General features: G+C 40.1%; 1 protein-coding gene across 6 annotated transcripts in view; it reads left to right on the top strand.

The window, feature by feature from the left end:
- The window catches only part of BCL2L14 (BCL2 like 14), a 51,852-nt gene that overhangs the window by 5,306 nt on the left and 24,790 nt on the right, over nucleotides 1–21,756 (top strand). For 3 of the 6 annotated variants that reach the window (XM_059186076.1, XM_059186073.1, XM_059186072.1), the window contains exons 1-2: nucleotides 12,200–12,293; nucleotides 13,892–13,946. The gene's annotated coding sequence lies outside the window, so the exon portion shown is untranslated. Of the gene's footprint in view, nucleotides 1–12,199; nucleotides 12,294–13,891; nucleotides 13,947–21,756 lie in introns of those variants that run through there. The other 3 variants (XM_059186077.1, XM_059186075.1, XM_059186074.1) reach the window with 1 other exon arrangement.

Genomic DNA, 21,756 nt, shown 5'->3' with positions numbered 1-21,756 from the left:
CTCAATTCCATCTCCCAAACTCTGTTGAATTTTTTTATTTCTACCCTAATCATTTTCTTTTCTTTTCTTTTCTTTTTTAAGATTTTATTTTATTCATTTAAGATTTATTTATTTGACAGACAGAGATCATAAGTAGGCAGAGAGGCAGGGAGAGAGAGGAGGAAGCAGGTTCCCCACTGAGCAGAGCCCCCCAAAAGAGGCACAATCCCAGGACCCTGAGATCATGACCTGAGCCGAATGGCAGAGGCTCAACCCACTGAGCCACCCAGACACCCCAAGATTTTATTTTGAAGTAGTCTATACACCCACCATGGGTCTCAAACTCACAACCCCAAGATCAGGAGTCATATGCTCCAACAACTGAGCCAGCCAGACATCCCTGATCATTTTAATCTTTTTCATTCTTGTGTTTTTTGCTTTTCTCTGTTTTTGTCTGTTTTATCGACATCCATTCTTGTTTCATGGCTGCAATATCATCTCATCTCTCTAAAGATACTTATAATTTTTCTTTAAAATTTTTGCCCCTTCCTTACAACATTTCCTTTTTCTTCTAATTAATAGTCTTCCCATACCTACACTTCATTCTCAGTCTTTTATTTCGATGGTGTCTCTCAAAAGTCTGATGATCCTTGGCTTAAAAATGAGACACCAGGTAGTTGTGTGGAAAGGCTGTGTGGTTGGATCAGATTTGTCACCTGGTGGCCAGAAGTGTGATCAGGTGTTGAGTCATTCTGTCATTAGAACATACACACCTGCCTCCTAATTGTCATTATGTGTATTTACTCTGGAGCCATCGAATTTTTCCATGGACTTCTCACTCTGATCTCCAGCATGATGGGCTTGGTGAACTAGGTCTGTGTAGTAAGCCTGGCATGACAGTGGGAACAGAATGATGATAGGGACTCACCAGCTGGCATGGCCCAGAGCCACTGACTCTGGTCAGTTCCTTCAGAGAAGGAATTCCCTGATCTACAGTGATTAGAGAGAGGTTGTCCCACAATGGTGTGGGTCAGAGGCATAATATGTTCATCTCCCTCTTCTCGAGTCCATGACTCATCCTTGCTCCTTCCACTTGGCTAGTACCTCCAATTCCAGAACCCTTCAAGGAGCTCTAGGGAACAAATCTCTTGCTGCTCATCAATCTTCCTTTCCACAGGCACTTGGGTTTCAGCCATTTCTATCTACTAAGTTGGTTACTATCCTTCAAAACACCTTTTGTCTCCCAGGTGTGAATACATCTCTTCTCTACTCCTATTTCCCCTCCAATTCTCTTCGTCTTTATGGGTTTAAGCCACTTTATTATTTTTTTTTCCACTGTAATTTTGGATGGAGAAAGAAAGATAGAGATGGAGCTCAGATAAACGTATGTTTTTAAAGTCTACATATATATTTTTCAATTTCCTCAATTTCATAATACTTTTCCCCCAAAAAAACACCTCATAACTATTTTATTATAAATGCGGCACCTGCCTTCAGTAAGAATATGCCTTAATTGGGGTGCCTGGGTGGCTCAGTCATTAAGCATCTACCTTCAGCTCTGGTCGTGATCCCACGGTCCGGGGATTCCGCTCAGCAGGAAGCCTCTCTCCCACTCTCCCTGCTTATGTTCTCTCTCTTGCTCTGTCTCTTCCTGTCAAATAAGTAAATAAAATAAATTTTTTTAAAAAGAATATACTTTAGCAAGTTTATAAATATGTGCTAAATTTTAGACATTTGATAAACATTATCCTGAAAACCCACATTTGGTTGGTAGTCCCTATGGATTCTCCAAAGTAAATATAAAGAGAAAGAAGGTAAAACAAATCCGAATTGTGTTTATGTTCTGTAAGTCACAGGGTTTTAAGGAGTAAATTCAGATCTTCCAATATTACAAGATCTGGAGGGTCAGGGTAAAGTGAGCTAGGCTTGTACATTAAAGAACTAGTTGAATACCTACAAAAAAACCTGATTGCTAAAGGAAACCAAATTGTGAAAATGTATAAACAACCTCAAGATAATTATAAAGAGAAAAATGCATTTTCAAAAGTTAAGAGACATTGAGGAAAAAAAGATCTCACCTAACCATAAGGAAAAAATTAATGCACCTAGGGCTTATCTCATAAGAGAGAAAGACACCAGCAGGGTCATTGGCACAGCAATGAGCCAGAGCTAGGACTCACTGGCCTGTGTAGGATCCATTTAACAGTGATGTTTCAAGCTGCTTGTGCTCTCAGTCTCTCCAGATCTCTACCTGGCATTTGGAAACAAGGCTGACCTCGGACTGAACAAATCCCTGGTACAGACCATGGAAGGAGCCTGGGCTTTCTTCTCCACCTGGCAGTAAAGAGAAGCCCCTCTTTTTCCTGCTGAGGAGGCCTAGTGGAGGGTCTGGATTTTTCACCATCACCCAGATTTATAAAATCACCTCCACCATGGTGTCAGTGGAAACTATACAGGAATTCCTCAACCCATGGACATAACAAAAGAAACAAAAGATCATATATCCATGACGTCCGAGTCCCAGGAGGAGAGAAAGAAGAAGGCAAAGAGAAAATAAAGAATTATCACAGAAATAAGGGTTGAAAACTTCCCCAATTTGCCAAGAGACGTAAACCTATAGTTTCAAAAAGCCGCGCAAACCACAAACAAGACAAATCCAAAGAAATGTGCACCCAGACACATCATAGCCAAATTTTTGAAAACTGAAAACAAAGGAAAATCCTTGAAATCAGCCAGAGAAAAACAGAGGCAAAACAATTAGAATGGCAGATTTCTTACCAGAAACCATTTTTTTTTTTTTTTGCTTATTATAGCAAAAAAAATGAGGTGGTGAAATATTTTTCAAGTGGCAAAGGACTAGAACTGTTAATCCAAAATCCTATACCTCCAAAAAATATTCTTCTAGAATTAAGGAGAAATCAAGATATTCTCAGATGAAGGAAAACTAAGAAAATTTGTTACCAATAGAACTATCCTAAAACAATGTTGGAAAGAAATTCTCTAAATAGAAAGGAAACAAGAGAAAGAAACTTGGAATACCATGAAGCAAGGAACAGAGTATATAATAAGCAAAAATATGGACAAATGCAATAGTCTTTCCTTCTCCTTTTGAGTTTTCAAAATTATGTTTGATGGTTGAAGCAAAATTTATAACACAGATGTAGTTCTTAATGTGTGTAGAGGAAATATTTAAGATAATTTTTAAAAAGAAAAGAAACAGATGTGAAGAGTAAAAAGGTTTCTATGCTTCAAACTGGTAAAATGATACCGGTTGACCATGATAAGTTGTGTATATATAGTATAATACCTAGAGCAACCACTGAAAAGGCTAGACAAAGAGATAGATTCAAAAATGCTATAGATAAATCAATATGGGAAAATGTTCAACTCACCCAAAAGAAGGGAGAAAAAAGTAAACAGAGAAACAAAAATCAAAGAACAAATAGAAAACAAAAATAAATACATTAAATACAACTGGTTAAAACAGATCAGCTAAAAGACAAAGGTTGCAGAGTGGATTTTAAAATATGATGTGCCCTAATGATGTACTATATGCTGGCTAATTGAACATAATAATAATAAAATAAAATATGACATACTTAACTGTATTTGCTATATACAACAAATTCACTTCAAATAATGATATAGATAAATATCAGTATCTACATAATAACTTAGATGAAAGTAAAAGGATGGAGAAATATATGTCATGCAAGCATTAATAAAAGGAAAGCAAGATAGGCTATATTAATATCAGATAAAGTAGACTTCAGAGCAAAGAAAATTACCAGAGACAGAAAGGGACTTTATAAAATGATAAAAAAAAAAAAAGTCAATCCACTCAGAAGTCATAGCAATTCTGTGTATGCAGCAAAAAAACAGAGATGCAAAATACGTGAAGAAGAAACTGATAGAAGAAATAGACAAATTCACGATTATGGCTGGAAACTCCAGCATTTCTAAACAATTGATATAACAACTAAAGTAAATTATCAGTAGGGTGTAGAAGAACTCTCCAACATTAGCCAATGTAGAACACCTGACCTGACTGCAGAACATATATTCTAATACACATTCTTTTCAAATGCCCAATAAACACATACCAAGATAAATCATATATTGGACAAAAAAAAAGAACCTCAACAAATTTAAAGGAACTATAAAAAATGGAACAAATCTAAAAATCAGCAACAGAAAGATATTAGGAAAATATCTAAATACTTGGAAACTAAACAACACACTTCTGAATAATTCATGGATCAAAGAAGTCTCAGCCACATATTGCATTGGTCTCCTTGGTCAGCAGGGAGCCAGCTTCTCCCTTTCACTCTGCCTGCCACTCTGCCTTCTTGTGCACTCTCTCTCTCTGTGTCACATAAATAAATAAAATCTTAAATTAAAAAAAAAAGAAGTCTCAAGAGAAATCAAAAAGTACATTTAACCGGTTGAAAATGAAAATGTAATACATTGGGCACCTGGGTGGCTCAGTTGTTAAATCTGCCTTCATCTCGGGTCATGATTCCAAGGTCTCCAGATCAAGTTCTGCTTTGGGGAGTCTGCTTCTCCCTCTGACCTTGATCCCACTCATGCTCACTCACTTTCTCTCTAATAAATAAATGAAATCTCTTAAAAACAAAAGAAAAAGAAAGAAAGAAAGACACAGTAAAGCAGTGCTAAGAGAAAAATGTATAGCGCTAAATGCATACATTAGAAAAGAAGAAAAGTCTCGAGTCAGTAATATAAGCTCCCACCTCAAGGACTTAGATAAAAGAAAAGGCAAAATATACTCAAAGCAAGCAGAAGGAAGGAAATATAAAGACAAGGGCAAAAATCAATAAAATTGAAAACAATGGAGAAAATCAAAAGAGTTGGTTCTTTGAAAAGATCAATAAAATTGACTAACTTTAACAAGACTAACAAAGAAAAAGAGGGAGAAGACACAAATTACCAATATTGGGAATGAAACAGGAGCTATCACTATGCCCCCTGCGGACATCAATAAGGGAATTCTGCAAACAATCTTACGTACATAAAATTTGACAACTTAGGTGAAATAGACCAGTTCCTAAATACACACAGACACACACACGTACCCACACACACACACTACACACTACCCCAACGCACCCAAAATTAAACAGGCCATGTGAATAACCACAAGACTATAAGGAAATTGAATTAATATTTTTAAAATTAAAAAAAAAAAAATCCCTAGGCCCAAATGGTTTCACTAAACAATTCTACTAAATATTTAAAGAATTAATGCTGGGGATCTGAGTGTCTCAGTTGGTTAAACATCTGACTTCTGCTCAGGTCATGATCTCAGGGTCCTCGGATTGAGCCCCACATCAGACTCCCCACACAGCGGGAAATATGCTTGTCCCTGTCCCTCTGTCCTTCCCCCTGCTTGTGCTCTCTGTCTCTCTCTCAATTAAGTAAATAAAATCTTAAAAAAAAAAAAAAAAGAATTCATGCCAATTCTACACAATCTCTTCAGAATATAGAAGAGGAAGAAACACTTCCCAATTTGTCTGATTTATGCCAAAAACAGACCAAGGAAGAAAACTATAAAGCAATATTCCTCTTGAGTATAGTTATAAAATCCTTAACAAAATATTATCAAATAGAATTCAGCAATACATAAAAAGAATTATACACCATAATCAAATGAGGTTTTTTTTAAGATTTTTATTTATTTATATATTTGACAGAGAGAGAGATCACAAGTATGCAGAGAGGCAGGCAAAGAGAGGAAGGGAAGCAGGCTCCCCGCTGAGCAGAGAGCCCGATGTGGGGCTTGATCCCAGGACCCTGGGATCCTGACCTGAGTCAAATGAGTTTTATCCTAGGAACAGAAGGCTCTTTCATCAACATCTGGGTGGCTTAGTCAGTTGGGCGTCTGCCTTTGGCTCTGGTCATGATCACAGGGTTCCTGATCAAGCCCCGTGTCAGGCTCCCTGTTCAGTGACGAGTCTGCTTCTCCTTCTTCCTCTCCCTATATCTCTCCCCCTGGCTCATGTTCGCTCCCTTTCCCCCCACCACCAAATTAAAAAAAATTTTTTTTAATGCTTTTTCAATATTCAAAAGTTAATATGTATAATTAACCATATCAACAACTGTGGAAGAAAAATTACATGATCAATTGACGCAGAAAAGACATTTGACAAATTTCAACATTTATTCATGATAAAAATTTTCAGAAAAAAATGTGAATAAAAGGGAAACTCCTCAATTTGATAAGAGCATTTACAAATAGCCAACAGCAAAATTATACTTAATGGTGAAAAACTGAACGCTTTCCCCTCCCAAGATAGGAATAAGACAAGGATATTCACTCTCATCACTTATTCAACATGATGCTGCAAGTTCTACTCTGTGCAATAAGCCCTGGATCAGGCTCTCTGCTGAGCAGGGAGCCTGCTTCTTCCTCTCTCTCTCTCTGCCTGCCTTTCTGCCTACTTGTGATCTCTGTCTGTTAAATAAATAAATAAAATCTTAAAAAAAAAAAAGATAAAAAGACAAGTACAGGAACATCAGTGTGGCTCAGTCTGTTAAGTGTCTGATTCTTGATCTCAGCTCAGGCCTTGACCTAAGTATCATTGGGTCCCAGAGGTTCAGCTAGTTATCAAACCATTGAACACCTACAAACTCAACAAGCAATCAAAGAAAAGAAGAGCAGCAATTCTAAGAACCGAAAAGCAATCACTTTCTAGAAGGTCAGACGTGTGGAGAAGTGAATCCAAGGCAACATATGGGAAGAGAGACCATGGTGGGAGGGGCTGGCTCCTGGCAAGTGGTAGAGCAGTGGAGCACAGAATCAGAAATTTTAGAAGTCAGCTCTACTGAGGGACATTGCTCCAGAGGATAAGCCTGGGTGGAACCCTCATGGAGATAGTGTGGTTTTAGGACCCACGGGGTCACAGAAGGATCAGGGGTGTCTGAGTGTAGCAGAGCTTACAGGTATCAAAGCAGGGAAACCTGCTATAGAGATGGAGCTAAGGGGAGAGCACTCAGCTCTGAGTTACCTTAAACCGTGATCCACAGTGTTATTGGGCTACTGCTCTTTGAGTAGGGACCCCACAAATGGCAGATCTGTAGAGACTCACCTTCCTCCTCTAATGCAGGGATCTGCTGAGTTTGGAGACTCCAAATGGGGCCCTGTGCCAGAGACAGAAATGCTCAGTCACAGGCCAGGTGAGCTCGGAGCGCAGCCAGAGACCAGGGAGACAGGAAGGATTGACTGCTTTTCTCCAAGGGTGTACAGAGGAGTACAGCCCTGAACTCTCGGCTCCTCCGGCCAGAGATTGGGAGGCCGCCATTTTCATTCCCGTCCTCCAAAGCTCTATGGAAAGCATTCAGGGAACAAAAGCTCCTGAGAGTGAACTCGAGCAGATTATTTAGCCTGGCCCCTGTCAAGGGCGGTGCAATTCTACCTCAGGCAAAGACATTTGAGAATCATGGCAACAGGCCCCGTCCCCAGAAGATCAGCAAGTGCATCCAACCAAGACCGAGTTTACTCATCAATGAGAACTGCGGAGATCCAGAGCTAGGGGAAAGCAACACATAGAATTCATGGCTTTTTTCCCATGATTCTTTGTCTTTCAAAGTTAAATTTTTTTAATTTTATTTTTTTCTTATTCTTTTTTTATTCTTCCTCTTTCTTACTTTAACGTTTTTTAACTATGTTATCAATACCTTTTTTATAATCTTTTAAAATTTTCATTGTTATAGTCATATTCTATACCTTCATTGTATTTAACCCTATTTTTTGTATACATATAGATTTTTCTTTCTTTAAAATTTTGGGATACAGTTTCTTCTAAAAGATCAAAATATACCCTAAATGGAGCACATGGCTTTGTTCTAGTCTACAGCCTGATTGTATTCTTTCCTCTTTTTTTTTTTAATCTTCTCAACCAACTTCTCATCTTACCAATTTCTTTTTTAGAATCTTTTTAAATTTTCATCCTTACAGTCATATTCCATCCCTTCATCGTATTTACCCTTATTTTTGTGTATATATTTCTTTAAAATTTTGGGAGGCAGTTTCTTATAACAGACTAAAATACACCCAAAATATCAATTGTGTGGCTCTGTTCTAGTCATGTATACATGAATAGATATACATATATATGTGTGTATATATACCATATATATGTATATATACACATGTGTATATATACACACGTATACACATATATATGTATGTATATATACACACATACATGTGTGTATATATATATATATATATATATATATATATAGTGTCAACTAATCTTCAACAAAGCAGGAAAGAATGTCCAATGGAAAAAAGACAGTCTCTACATCAAATGGTGGGAAAACTGGACAGCCACATGCAGAAGAATGAAACTGTACCATTTCCTTACACCATACACAAAAACAAACTCAAATAAAAGGCCTCAGTGTGAGCCAGGAATCCATCAAAATCCTTGAAGAGAACACAGGCAGCAACCTCTTTGACCTCAGCCACAGCAACTTTTTCCTAGAAACATCCCCAGAGTCAAGGGAAGCAAGGGCAAAAATGAACTATTGGGACTCCATCAAGACAAAAAGCCTTTGCACAGCAAAGGAACAGTCAACAAAACAAAACAAAACAAAAGACAACTGTCAGAAGGGAAGAAGATATTTTCAAATGATATCTCAGATAAAGGGCTAGTATCCAAAATCTATAAAGAAATTATCAAACCCAACACCTAATGAACAAATAATCTGATCAAGAAATGGGCAGAAAACATGAACAGACATTTCTGCAAAGACCACCTCCAGATGGCCAACAGATACATGAAAAAGTGCTCCACATCATTCAGCATCAGGGAAATACAAATCAAAACCACAGTGAGATATCACCTCATACCAGTCAGAATGGCTAAAATTAACAAGTCAGGAAATGACAGGTGTTGGCAAGAATGTAGAGAAAGGGGAACCTTCCTTACACTGTTGGTGGGAATGCAAGCTGGTGCAACCACTCTGGAAAACAGTATGGAGGTTCACAAAAAGTTGAAAATAGAGCTACCCTATGACCCAGCAACCACACTACAGGGCATTTACCCTAAAGATACAAATGTAGGGATCCAAAGGGGTACAGGCACCCCAATATTTATAGTAGCAATGTCCACAATAGCCAAACTATGGACAAAACCTAAATGTCCATCAACAGATGAATGATAAAGAAGCTGTGATTATACACACACACACACACACATATGTGTATATATATGTATGTATGTATATGTATATATATGTATGTATGTGTGTGTGTGTATATATACACACACACACATATATAGATATAGATACTATGCAGCCATCAAAAGAAACAAAATCTTGCCATTTGCAATGACATGAGTGGTATTATGGTATTATGGTATATATAGGGTATATATGGTATATATATAAGGTATATATACTCTTTCTCTCTCTCTCTCTCTCTCTATATATATATATATATAAAATATAGGGTATTATGCTAAGTGAAATAAGTCAGTCAGAGAAAGATAATTATCATATGATCTCTCTGATATGAGAGATTTGAGAGGAAAGATGGGGGGTCATGGGGGAAGGGAGGGAAAAAAAAAGAAACAAGATGGGACCAGGAGGTAGACAAACCATAAGAGACTCTTAATCTCAGGAAACAAACTGAGGGTTGCTGAGGAGGGGGATGGGGTGGCTGAGTGATGGACATTGAGGAGGGTATGTGCTATGGTGAGTGCTGTGTATTATGTAAGACTGATGATTCATAGATCTGTACCCCGTTATGTGAATTTTTTTAAAAAGAACTCTCAAAATTCAACAGTAAAAAAAAACGAACAATCCAGTTAGAACACACACAAAGCACATGAAAAGACCTAACCCCAAAGTAGATATAGAGATGACAAATAAACACTTCATTATTAGACATTAGAGAAATATGCATTAAAGCCACTATGAAAAATGATCCCATACCCACCAGAATGGCTAAAATAAAAAGTAATTACAATACCAAATTCTGACAAAGATGCGGAGAAAATGGACTGCTAATATATTGCTGGTGGTGATATAAAATGGTAGGATTTGGCAGGTGTTTTTCTTGTTTTTTTTGTTTGTTTGTTTGTTTTCAAACTAAAATGCCATTATAACCCAGAAATTTAGCTCCTGGGCATTTATATCAGAGATATGAAGGCATATTTACACAAAAACCTGTACACCAATATTTGTAGCAGCTTTATTCATAATAATTCCACATTAGAAACCACCCAGATGTCCTTCAGCAGATGAATGATTAAACAAATGTAGTCCACCCAGACCTTGGAACACTACTCAGTAGTAAAAGGTAATAAACTATTAACAGATGTGGTAACATAGGTAAAGCTCCAGTGAATTATGCTGAGTAAAAAAAAATCCAGTTCCAAAAGATTACATATTGCATGATTTCATTCATGTAACATTCTTGAAATGCCAAAATGATAGAAACAGGATACAATAGGTGTGGCCAGGGGTTATGGAGGGAGTAGGACCCAGAGGGAAGGGGATGTGGCTATAAATGACAACATGAAAGATCCTTATAATGATCAAGGTATTTTGTATCTTGACTCTATCAATGTCAATATCCTTGTTAGGATACTATACTATAGTTTTGCATGATGTCACCATTGAGGATAAAGGGTACATGGAAGCTTTACTATTTCTTTTTATTAAAAGATTTTATTTTATTTATTTTTTATATTTTCTGGGTTTTTTTTTTTAAGATTTTATTTATTCACCCGGCAGAGAGAAATCACAAGTAGATGGAGAGGCAGGCAGAGAGAGAGAGGGAAGCAGGCTCCCCGCCAAGCAGAGAGCCTGACGCGGGACTCGATCCTAGGACCCTGAGATCATGACCTGAGCTGAAGGCAGCGGCCTAACCCACTGAGCCACCCAGGCGCCCTATTTTCTGGTTTTTTAAGTAATTTCTACACCCAGCGTGGGGCTTAAACTCACAATCCCAAGATCAAGAGTCACATCCTCCACCAACTGAGCCAGCCAGGGGCCCTGGGATCTTTATCATTTCTTACAAGTGCATGGAAATCTACATTTATCTCAAAATTAAAAGTTTAGTTTTTCAAAACAAGAACCAAAATTTTTCATAAGTTTTCAAGGTTCAGCTAATATAGACCAGGTGGCTCTATTGATCTTGGCTGGCCTTCCGTGTATGTGTGTGTGTGTGTGTGTGTGTGTGTGTAGGGGTTTAGGGGATCGAGGCTAGTCTCCTCTGTGCCAGCTGGAGAACTCGACTCTGTTCCATATATCTCTCATCCTCAGTAGGCAGGCCTGAATATATTCTCATGGCTACTGAACAGTACCTAAGAAAGCAAGCTCTAATGGACAAACCTCCCTCAAGCCTGGGCTTCAGTCTTGGCTTTGACATTGTAAAGGCTTAGCCTTACAACTTAGCCCAGAATCGAAGGCAAGGCAGATCATTCTAGTAATGATGGAAAGACACCACAAGGTCATAGGCATTGGCACCGGGAGAGAGGAGCAGCTAGGGCCATGAAGGACTCTACCCCACCATCCAGGATCACCTCCAGGACAGAAACCACCCCTGGCCACTCTTTCCTCTTCTGGGCAGTCTGTGGCTATTCTGTGTTGTTTCCAGGGCCTTACGGATCTCAGTGTTTCTTGGCCAAAGAGAGGTCACTGGGGAAGAGAATATACAACCTTTAAGACATTCGTGCACTGACAGTCTGCCTCGACACGTACCACTCCCACGTGCCTCCACCTTTCCCAGCCTCAGTCTTTACTTTCTCCACCACCCGCACCTGATTCTCTTCCCACTATATCTTCTAGAATCCTGTGCCTTTCCTAGCACTCACCAGACTTTATTTTATTAGAATCCCTGTCCAAAGTCACCAAGATCAGTTCTTTCAGCCTCCCATTTCCTCATTTGTAAGACGGATAATAGCAGTACCTATGCGGCTCCATTGGTGTTGATGTGAGGATGAAACAATGTAATTCACAGAATGAGTTTACCCTGCTTGCTGCGTAGTAACTCCTCAATAAATGGCAGTGGCTTTATTTTCTTTTAAGATGGAAGCAAGGGGCGTGCTTAGTCTAACTGTAGGCCGTTAAAAGCACCCCAGCATTCCGAGTGAGAACTCTGAAAATACTTCCCCATGGAAACACCATTCTACACCGTGACTATATTCTGTCCGACTATTATTACCCCTAACAATTCTATGGTCCTGGTGTTTTAGCTTTAATCCTGCACATTCAACGGGCTCTCCTGGACGGGCCTGGAAAACTAATCACCATGAGGAACATTACTGCAGGGGGAAAATGTGAGTTCCAAACAAGGCCCTTACAAACGAACTTTGGAAATAGAACCCCACTCTTAAGTTTGGTATTGCCTAGAAATGAATGTTACGCAGGCAGATACTTTGAGACTGTAAATGAATCAGGCTGATGAACAGCAGATATTCTACTCACCTGGGCTCTCTGAGCAAGAGCCTTATGAATGAGGCAAGATGGCAGAAGAGCTCAGGACCAAGGGTAGGAAGCAAAACTGTGTTGTAAAGAAAACCAGGTAGACCTTAGGGGAGGGGGCCTAATGGGATGTCACAATCAATACCTGCAGCAGTTAGGGAGACATCTTGGAAAGGAGGCTCAAAAACGGGGAAAACAGGGGCACCTGGGTGGCTCAGTGGGTTAAAGCCTCTGCCTTCAGCTCAGGTGATGATCCCAGGGTCCTGGGATCGAGCCCCGCATCGGGCTCTCTGCTCCGCAGCGAAGCCTGCTTCCCTTCCTCTCTCTCTGCCTGCCTCTCTGCCTGCTTGTGACCTCTGTCTGTCAAATAAAAAAAAAAAAAAAAAAAAAAAAAAAAACGGGGAAAACAGGGACCTGAGAGCAACACCAGAGGGGTACCTACTAAATGCTGAGAAGCCTATGAAAATCAAAAGATTGTAGCCAGAAGCTTACAGAAGTCTATCCAGGACCCAGACAGGAAAGAAATAGCTAGGACCATAATTTAAAAATGAAATGGAATGGCAAGAAGAAACAGAAAAACTGTACCTTCAAGTCTAAAAGCCCAGAAGGGACGGGTTTGGGGCCCCCAGGTGGAAGGGCTTGATACGTTTTGAATAATGCAGTGACCCGAAACTAAGCTGCAAGGTTTCAAGATACAACCAGGAGACACTCAGGACTTTTCACTGTAGTAAATGTTCAGCATGAAGTTGACCTTCTGAGTGCACGGGACAGAAGTGATCAGGACAGGAAAACGCAATGGAAGGGATATTGCAAGAAACACAGCAAGTGGGGAGAGGAGCTGGCTTTTCGTGGAGATAGTCTCCTTTAGCACACCGAGCTCATGAGAGCCAAGAAGGCACCTGAGTGCCATCCCTGGACCCAGGTCTGACAGGCTCGGTCTCAAACCAGTGAGTGCACCAGGCACCCCTCCCATCTGCTGTGTCTGGGACTCCATGTGGACCCTAACACTGCACCAAGATCTTTAGTGTTGCTGAAACACAGCTAACTAACAAGGACGCTCAGGGATGTAGCCTATATTCCTGCCTACTGCATCCCTGACAGTGGGATCCCTCTCTTTGAATAAGTTCACTGATGGGCTCTTACTTCTCATGAGACTCCCATGTCCTCATTAAAGCACTGTCATGTGCAGAATTCTCTCCAATCAGCTGGATCATATCCGCCCTCTGGTGACTCCCAGCCCCCAGTCCTCATTCTGCTCTCCGGGGCTAAGTAGTTAAATCTAATCCTCCCTCCCCCTGAGACCGAGTTCCATTCCCCTTAAATCGTCACCCTTCTAGGATAAATGGTCCACATTACACAACCTTAATGACTAAGTTGATGAGCATTTCCTGATGGTCTTGATGTGAGCAGAGCTCAGGGCCCATGCTGAGTAAGTTGTCTCTTTGCTCTTCAGGTCAACAAGATGAACACAGAAACATGGATAATGAACTCTAAAACAAAGAAAACTGGTAAGTATCATTTAAAAATGTTCAGAACTTGCTATGGTGTAGCTCTGGGGAAAGGGTAGACTAGTTCTCATTGGGGGATCTGAAGAGGCCTCTAAGAAGTGGGATTTGAGCTGGGACTTGAAAGATTTTGGCAAGCAAATGCACGGAAGGAGGCAGGTGGGGAGTGAACTGAACAGAGGACATGGGCTGGAGGACCCTGGTCCTTAATTTCCTACTTGATCTTGAGCATATTTAAAATGAGGGCCCTAGGGGCACCTGGGTGGCTCAGGAGTTAAGTGTCTGCCTTCGGTTCAGGTCATGATCCCAGGGTCCTGGGATTGAGCCCCACATCGGGCTCCCTGCTCAGCAGGAAGCTTGCTTCTCCCTCTCCCACTCCCCCTGCTTGTGTTCCCTCTCTTGCTGTGTCTCTCTCTCTGTCATATAAATAAATAAACATCTTTAAAATATATATAAAAAATAAAATAAGATAAAATGAGGGCCCTAAACTAAATGATCTCTACTGTGTAGTGATAGAGACCCCAAAGGTCTGAATCAGAACATTCCAACTTAGGCAAGAATCCAAAACTATGATCCCTGCTCATATTAAGGGAGTGGTGTGAGTGTTTGGAACAGGTGGCGGAGGGGGAAAAGAGGAGGATCCTTCCTTCACTGTTCTTCCTGTCACACTGATACAGCACCCTTCACCATCGTGACCATGTCATTTTGGGACACTGACAATGTCCTTCTTAGAATAGCACTTGTTATGAGCCAGACACCTTTGGAAGCATCATATATTTACACTTACATTCCACTGAATCCTCAGAACAACCCTCTGAGATAAGTACAAATTTGATCCTTCCCATTTTACAGAACCACCCAGGTGCCCCATCTTTTGTCATTAATATTTTCAAGAACTTCAGGGCAGGCTGGCACTCCAGGCCTGTACCACTCCTTTGTATTTGCTTTTTGTCCTAGCCACTGACAAAGATTCTGTTCTTGACTGAACCCCAGCCAGGCTCCTCTGGCCCAAAGAGGCCCCATCCTTGGGCTTGTTCCCCAAGAGCCCAGTTTTATAAGAATCCTGCCAAGTTGGTTTAGCCAGAATCCCCCACCCTTGATATCTGACCAGATCCTTCATTTCCAACCATCCCCCAGGGAACGTCTGGCCACCCTGGCCTGCCTCCAGCAAGAATCCTATCGGGTTGGTTTAGCCAGATTCCCCTCCTTATCCCTGATTCTTCTTCTTGCAATTTTCTATCCACTGACCCCTCCACCCTGCTCCTTGGCTAGGAAGTCCCACTATTCCCAGCCAGATTCAAAGCTAAGCCCAGTCCCCCTCTCCTACTGCAAAACCTCAACGCAGGGTCCCTCTACCTAGTCCTGAATATTGTCTACCTTATCATTTTAACAAGTGACAGAGTAACTTTTTAACAATAACTCCTTTGGGTACCTTTTACACGTGTTCTTTTAAAGTGAGAGCTCATGCAAGAACTTCCATTCAGCCTCAGAATCAAATGTCTTGTCTTGGCTTCCTTCTCCAGATGATTCCCTCTACTTCCTACCTAATAAGAGGCAGAATCAGGATTCAGCTCCAACCTATTAGCCTATACAGCCAGAGCCCTTATGATACTGTCTTATTTCTAAATGGGTCAATAAATCTGTTTAAAAACAGTCAATGCTAACACCTTGAGATCTCTATCCAAATGCCTCTCAATGAATTAGACAATCAAAGAAGAGTCTGATGGAAACATGAGGTGCAGAGAATGAATTGATTTAACCAATGTTAGGAGATAATTTCTTCCAAGGTAAAAAAAAAAAAAAAACAAAAAAAAAAAAAACAACCATGGGTAAAGTGGTAAGGACAGCTTGTAAACAGTAGAATACTACTGCCATGGGGAAAAGAGTCCAGTGTGAGCTGTACTAAACTTGGATTTGCTCAGGGATGAATGGGTATTTCAAAGGGAGAATGAGAGCCAGTGAGCTGCAGAGAGTGAAAAATTTCAAAACAGACTGAAAGCTGGGTCCATGCAAAACCATCTGGGTTGGTTGGGCTCCAACCCTCCCACAGAGACAGCAGACAGGGGCCCTGTGCTCAGGTGTTGGCTGGAAAAAACAGTAAGTTCTTTTGTGATTCTTGAGTTTGCTGGGCAAGCACACTAAGGGAGCTTAGCTAGGCCACTGTAGGGTACGGATGAGGCCATGTGCTCTTGGAAATTATGTTAGAGCTCCATTCAAGTCTTTACGGGCCAAGGTTGAGGCTTAGTCAATAAAGAGCTCAGAATGAGTCTGGTTAGATTATGGTCAAAGAGAACCTTTGTCAACTCCTACATAATAAAAAAGAACATGTCAAATATTGTATTTACCTTATTAATGGAGGGTGGAACTGATATAATATTACAACCAGTTCAAGGGAGAACTCAAACTGTGACCCATTTATAGTCAGCTAAGGAATACTGGAATCAATGACAAACAGAGGCAAACTGGAAAAACAGGTCAATACCCTCGGACAATCAAGAGCCCCATTCCTCTGGGAAACCATCTGCATTTTAATGGAAAGAACACTTTGCTGTTACTATCAGTCTTCTTTAAGTCAGCTTTGGTCTTACTGAGTTGTAAAATAACCCAATTGATGGAAAGCCCGCAAAGGTGCGCTTAGATATAAAATCAAAAAATCTCCAAGGGCGGGGCACCTGGGTGACTCAGTGGGTTAAGCCTCTGCTTTCGGCTCAGGTCATGATCTCAGGGTCCTGGGATCGAGCCCCACATCGGGCTCTCTGCTCAGCAGGGAGCCTGCTTCCTCCTCTCTCTCTGCCTGCCTCTCTGCATACTTGTGTTCTCTGTCTGTCAAATGAATAAATAAAATCTTAAAAAAAAAAAAAAAATCTCCAAGGGCTCCAGCATTCCACTGAAAAGATATGCAATAATATCTTTTGGTCAATTTCAAAATCTTCTTGTTTTTCCCCATACAGCTCAACAGCAGTAAAAGTGATTCAAGAAAATAAAAAAATTAAAAAAATTAAAAAATAAAAATAAAAAAAGAGGGAGAGCCTGGATGGCTCAGTCGGTTAAGCATCTACCTTCAGCTCAGGTCATGATCTCAGGGTCCTAGGATCAAGCCCCACATAGGGTTTTCTGCTTGGATGGGAGTCTATTTCTCCTCCTCCCTACTGTTCATCTCTCTCCTCTCTCTCTCAAATAAATAAACAAAATATTTTTAAAAATATTAAAAAGGTGATTGAAAAACATCAGTGATCAGGGATAGGTCTATACAGTAAGTATGAAGAAGACAGTCAGTTTCAGTGGTTAGGTTCCTGAACTCTGAAGCCTGGCCACCTAGGCTCCCTCAAATTCCAACTTCGCCACTTTTGATTGTGTTATGTTGGGCAATTTTACTCAGTTTCTTTGTGCTTCAAATTCCCCATCTGTAAGATGGGCATAACTAGTAATTATTACATAGCTGAGTTAATCACTGATAAAAGTTCAGTAAATTACAGATGCCACCGTGATGCCTGTTGAAGCCTGTGGCCACGAAAGCATGCCTATCTTTAGTCTACAAGGCAGGCTTGGCTAGGCCAGAATTCTATCTTCATGATCACTAAATTCTACACCAGGGTCAACATTAATTCTTTCTCCCAAGTTTCCCATTGCTTCTAGTAGACTAACCAGTTCTTCTCTCCCACGCATAACATTCAAGTGTAGGCAAAATTTATCACCATTGCTTCCTTTGACTTTAGAGATGACATTAGCATCAAGTACAAGGTTCTCTTTGTTTGTTGGGAATGTTTAGTGAAAGTCAAGTTAGTTTAAGTCTGCTGTCCCAATTAAACTCTGCTTCTGTGCCAGTGTGATCTCTGTAACCACCATCCATCTTCCTTCTGGTCATAACAACTCCCCAAGACTATCACTTTAATTCCTTTATTTTGTCTTCACTCATACATTCTAACCACAACTTACCACATCTCTATTTGTAGATGACATATTATAACTCTAACCACAACTTACAACTTACTCATACATTCTAACCATAACTTAGCGGAGGGTGAAAACTTCACCTGGGACCCTGCAAATTAGACAAAGGCAGATTAACAACAGAAAAATAAATATAAGTTTATTAACACATACAACTTACATACACATGGGAGAAACTCAGTGATGAGTAACTCAAAGGGGTGGCTAGAACTTGGGACTTATATAGCATCTTAACAGAAGAACAATACATCTCCACAACTATAGCAAACAAAGAAGCCATTATTAATAGGCATGTAAGCACTGGCTGTGGCCATCCCCTAGGGCTCTGAGCAGAGGGAACAGGCAAAATTTCTCACTTTAGAGTCTTACCCAGGAAAGTTTATACTTTACAAGTTGCTGCCCAAGGGTCTTGCTTCTAATTAGCAGACATCTAAGTGCTAACTGCAATCCTTCCCAGAGCCTGAAAGAGCTGATGGGCACTTCCCCTGCCTCCTCCCTCCTACTGACTCCAATAGTAAAACCAAATTGTTGGTATCTCCTTGGAAGAATCTTATCAACATATCTAGTGTCCCAACTTTTAAGATTGCCACCTGAGGAATGGGCTGCCAAATCCCCCAGCTTTGATAGCCAACATAGCTTGCCTCTGTCTTCTCCCTCTAGCCCACTCCAAATCACCAGCATCTCCCTGGAAGGAACTTATCTGGCACCCCAGCTTTTGCAGATGCCAGCCAAAGGATGGACCCCCAGATCACCTGGTTCTAAAAGCCAACAGGGCTTGTATTCACAGATCCCACAGTACTATAGCAACCAATGAAGAAGTTCTTAAATGCATGCAGGGGTGCCCACCATCACAGCTGTACACTGAGATCCTGTGCAAAGGAAGCAGGCAAAAAAGCCCACCTCCCAGTTTCTACTGGAAGAACTCTAATTACATACTTTCCCAGCTGCTGCCTAAGGGTTTGGCTTCCAATCAGCCAGCATCTAGGTGCAAACTATGATTCTACCCTTTGGGACACTGACAGGCTTTGGCACACCCTCAGCTATTGGGCGCCACTAAGAACAAAGCTTAGATCATCACAAACTTTTGAGAGACAACCAAGAGCCACTAGTAAAGATATTGAATCAGTACTCAAAAACCTCCCCACAAAGATAATAAAGATGGCTTCATTAGTAAATTATACTAAACATTTAAAGAATTAATACCAATACTTCTCAGTCTCCCAAAAAATAGAAGGCAAGGGAATACTTCCAAACTTATTTTATAATATCAACATTACCCTGATACCAAAACCAGGCAAGAATACTACAAGAGAAGAAAATTAAAGACCAAAATCCCAGATGAACATAGATGCAAAAACCCTCAAAAAATATTAGCAAACCAAATTCAATCATACATTAAAAGAACCAATACACTATAATCAAGTGGGATTTATTCCAGGGATGCAAGGATGTTTCAATATTCACAAATCAATACGACCACTCCATACAACAAAATGGAAGATAAAAATCATATGACCATCTCAGTAGATGCAGAGAAAACATTTTTTTTTAAATATTTTATTTATTTATTTGACAGAGAGAGTTCACAGTAGACAGAGAGGCAGGCAGAGAGAGAGAGAGGGAAGCAGGCTCCCTGCTGAGCAGAGATCCCAATGAGGGACTCGATCCCAGAATCCTGAGATCATGACCTGAGCCAAAGGCAGCGGCTTAACCCACTGAGCCACCCAGGTGCCCTCAGAGAAAACATTTGACTAAAGTCAATTCATCTCATGACAAAAACTCTCAAGAAACTGACTATATAAGGAACACACCTCAACATAATAAAGGCCAAACATGACAAACCCACAGCTAACATCATACTCAGTGGTGAAAACTGAAAGCTTTTCCTCTAAGATCAGGAGAAAAAAAAGGATGCCCACTCTAGCCATTTCGGTCAACATAATACTAGAAGTCCTAGCCAGAGCAATTAGGCAAGAGAAAGAAGTAAAAGATATCCAAACAAGAAAGGAAGAAATAAAATCATCTCTATTTGTAGATGACATATTATAACTCTAAAGACTCCACCAAAAAAACCCTGTTAGACCTACTAAATGAATTCAATAAATTTCAGATACAAAACACAATACACAAAAATCAGTTGCATTTATATATACTAACAATGAACCAATGGTAAAAGAAAACAGTCCATTTACAGTATCCATTTTACAGTAGCATCAAAAATAATAAAACACAGAGCGCCTGGGTGGCTCAGTGGGTTAAAGCCTCTGCCTTCGGCTCAGGTCATGATCCCAGGGTCCTGGGATCAAGCCCGCATCGGGCTCTTTGCTCGGCGAGGAGCCTGCTTCCCTTCCTCTCTCTCTGCCTGCCTCTCTGCCTACTTGTGATCTGTGTGTGTCAAATAAATAAAATCTTTTAATAAAATAATAATAATAATAAAACACTTCAGCATGAATTTAACCAAGGAGACAAAAATTTATACCCTGAAAACTATAAAACATTGGTGTAAGAAATTTTAAAAGACACAAATAAATGGGTAGATATTCATGTTCATGGATGAGAAGAATTAATACTGTTAAAATGTCCATACTATCCAAAGTCATACACAGATTCAGTGCCATCCCTATCAAAATCCCATTGGCATTTTTCACAGAAACAGGAAAATAATCCTAAAATTTGTAAGGATCCACACGAAATTCTAAAGAGCTAAATCAATCTTGAGCAAGAAAAACAAAACAAAACTAGAGGCAACACACTTCCTGATTTCAAACTATATTACAGACTGTAGTCATCAAATCAGTATGGTGTTGGCATTAAAAACAAATACATAGATCCATGGAACAGAAGAGAAAGACAAAAAACAAACCCATGTGTATAAGGTCCATTAATTTTCATCAAAGTAGCCAAGAATATGCAATAGGGAAAGGATAGTCTCTCAAATAAATGGTGTTAGGAAAACAGGATATCTTCCTGCAGATGAATGAAACTGGAGTCCTACCTTATACCACACACAAAAATTAACAAAATTGATTAAAGACTTGATCGTAAGACCTGAAACTGTAAAACTGTTAGAAGAAAACATGAATTAAACTCTTTGGCATTGGTCCTGGTGATGATTTTTTTGGATTTGACACTAACAGCAAAGGGAACAAAAGCAAAAATAAGCAAATGAGACTACATCAGACTAAAAAGCTTCTGCATAGCAAAGGAAACCACCAACAAAATGAAAAGTCAGTGTATGCTGTGGGAGAAAACATTTGTAAAGAAAATGTCCACTAAAGGGTTAATATCCAAACTGTACAAGGAACTCACACAACTTAATGGCACAGAAACTGCCAGTTTTGTAAATGGGCAAAGAACCTCCGCAGACATTTTGCCAAGGAAGAGTTACAGCCAGCCATTAGAGAATGCTTGTATTCTCTAATCATCAAGGAAATGCAAATCAAAACCATGATGAGTATCAACTCACACCTGCTAGGTTGCCTCTTATCAAAAAGGCGAGAAGTAGTAAATGCCCTTGAGGCTGTGGAGAAGAAGGGAACTCTCCTGGGCTGCTATGGAAAACGATGTGAAGTTAACTCAAGAAACAGACATAAAATATTTTCAGCCTTAAAAGAGAAGGAAACCTTGCCATTTGTGACAACATGAAGGAGCCTGGAGGGCATTATGCTAATTGAAATAAGCCAGACAGAGGAAGACAAATATTGCATGGCCTCACTCATATGTGGAATCCGAAACACAAGAAGAAACTCACAGAGACAGTGTAGAGTGCTGCCAGGAGCTGGGGGTAGGGAAATAGGAGGAGGTTAAAGGTTACAAAGTGTGTTATAAGATGTGTAAGATCTGAGGATCTAATGTATAGCAT

Source organism: Mustela lutreola, chromosome 8 (genome assembly GCF_030435805.1).
Source record: "Mustela lutreola isolate mMusLut2 chromosome 8, mMusLut2.pri, whole genome shotgun sequence".
Lineage (NCBI taxonomy): Eukaryota > Metazoa > Chordata > Mammalia > Carnivora > Mustelidae > Mustela > Mustela lutreola.
This window is presented reverse-complemented; position numbering and strand designations above follow the sequence as displayed.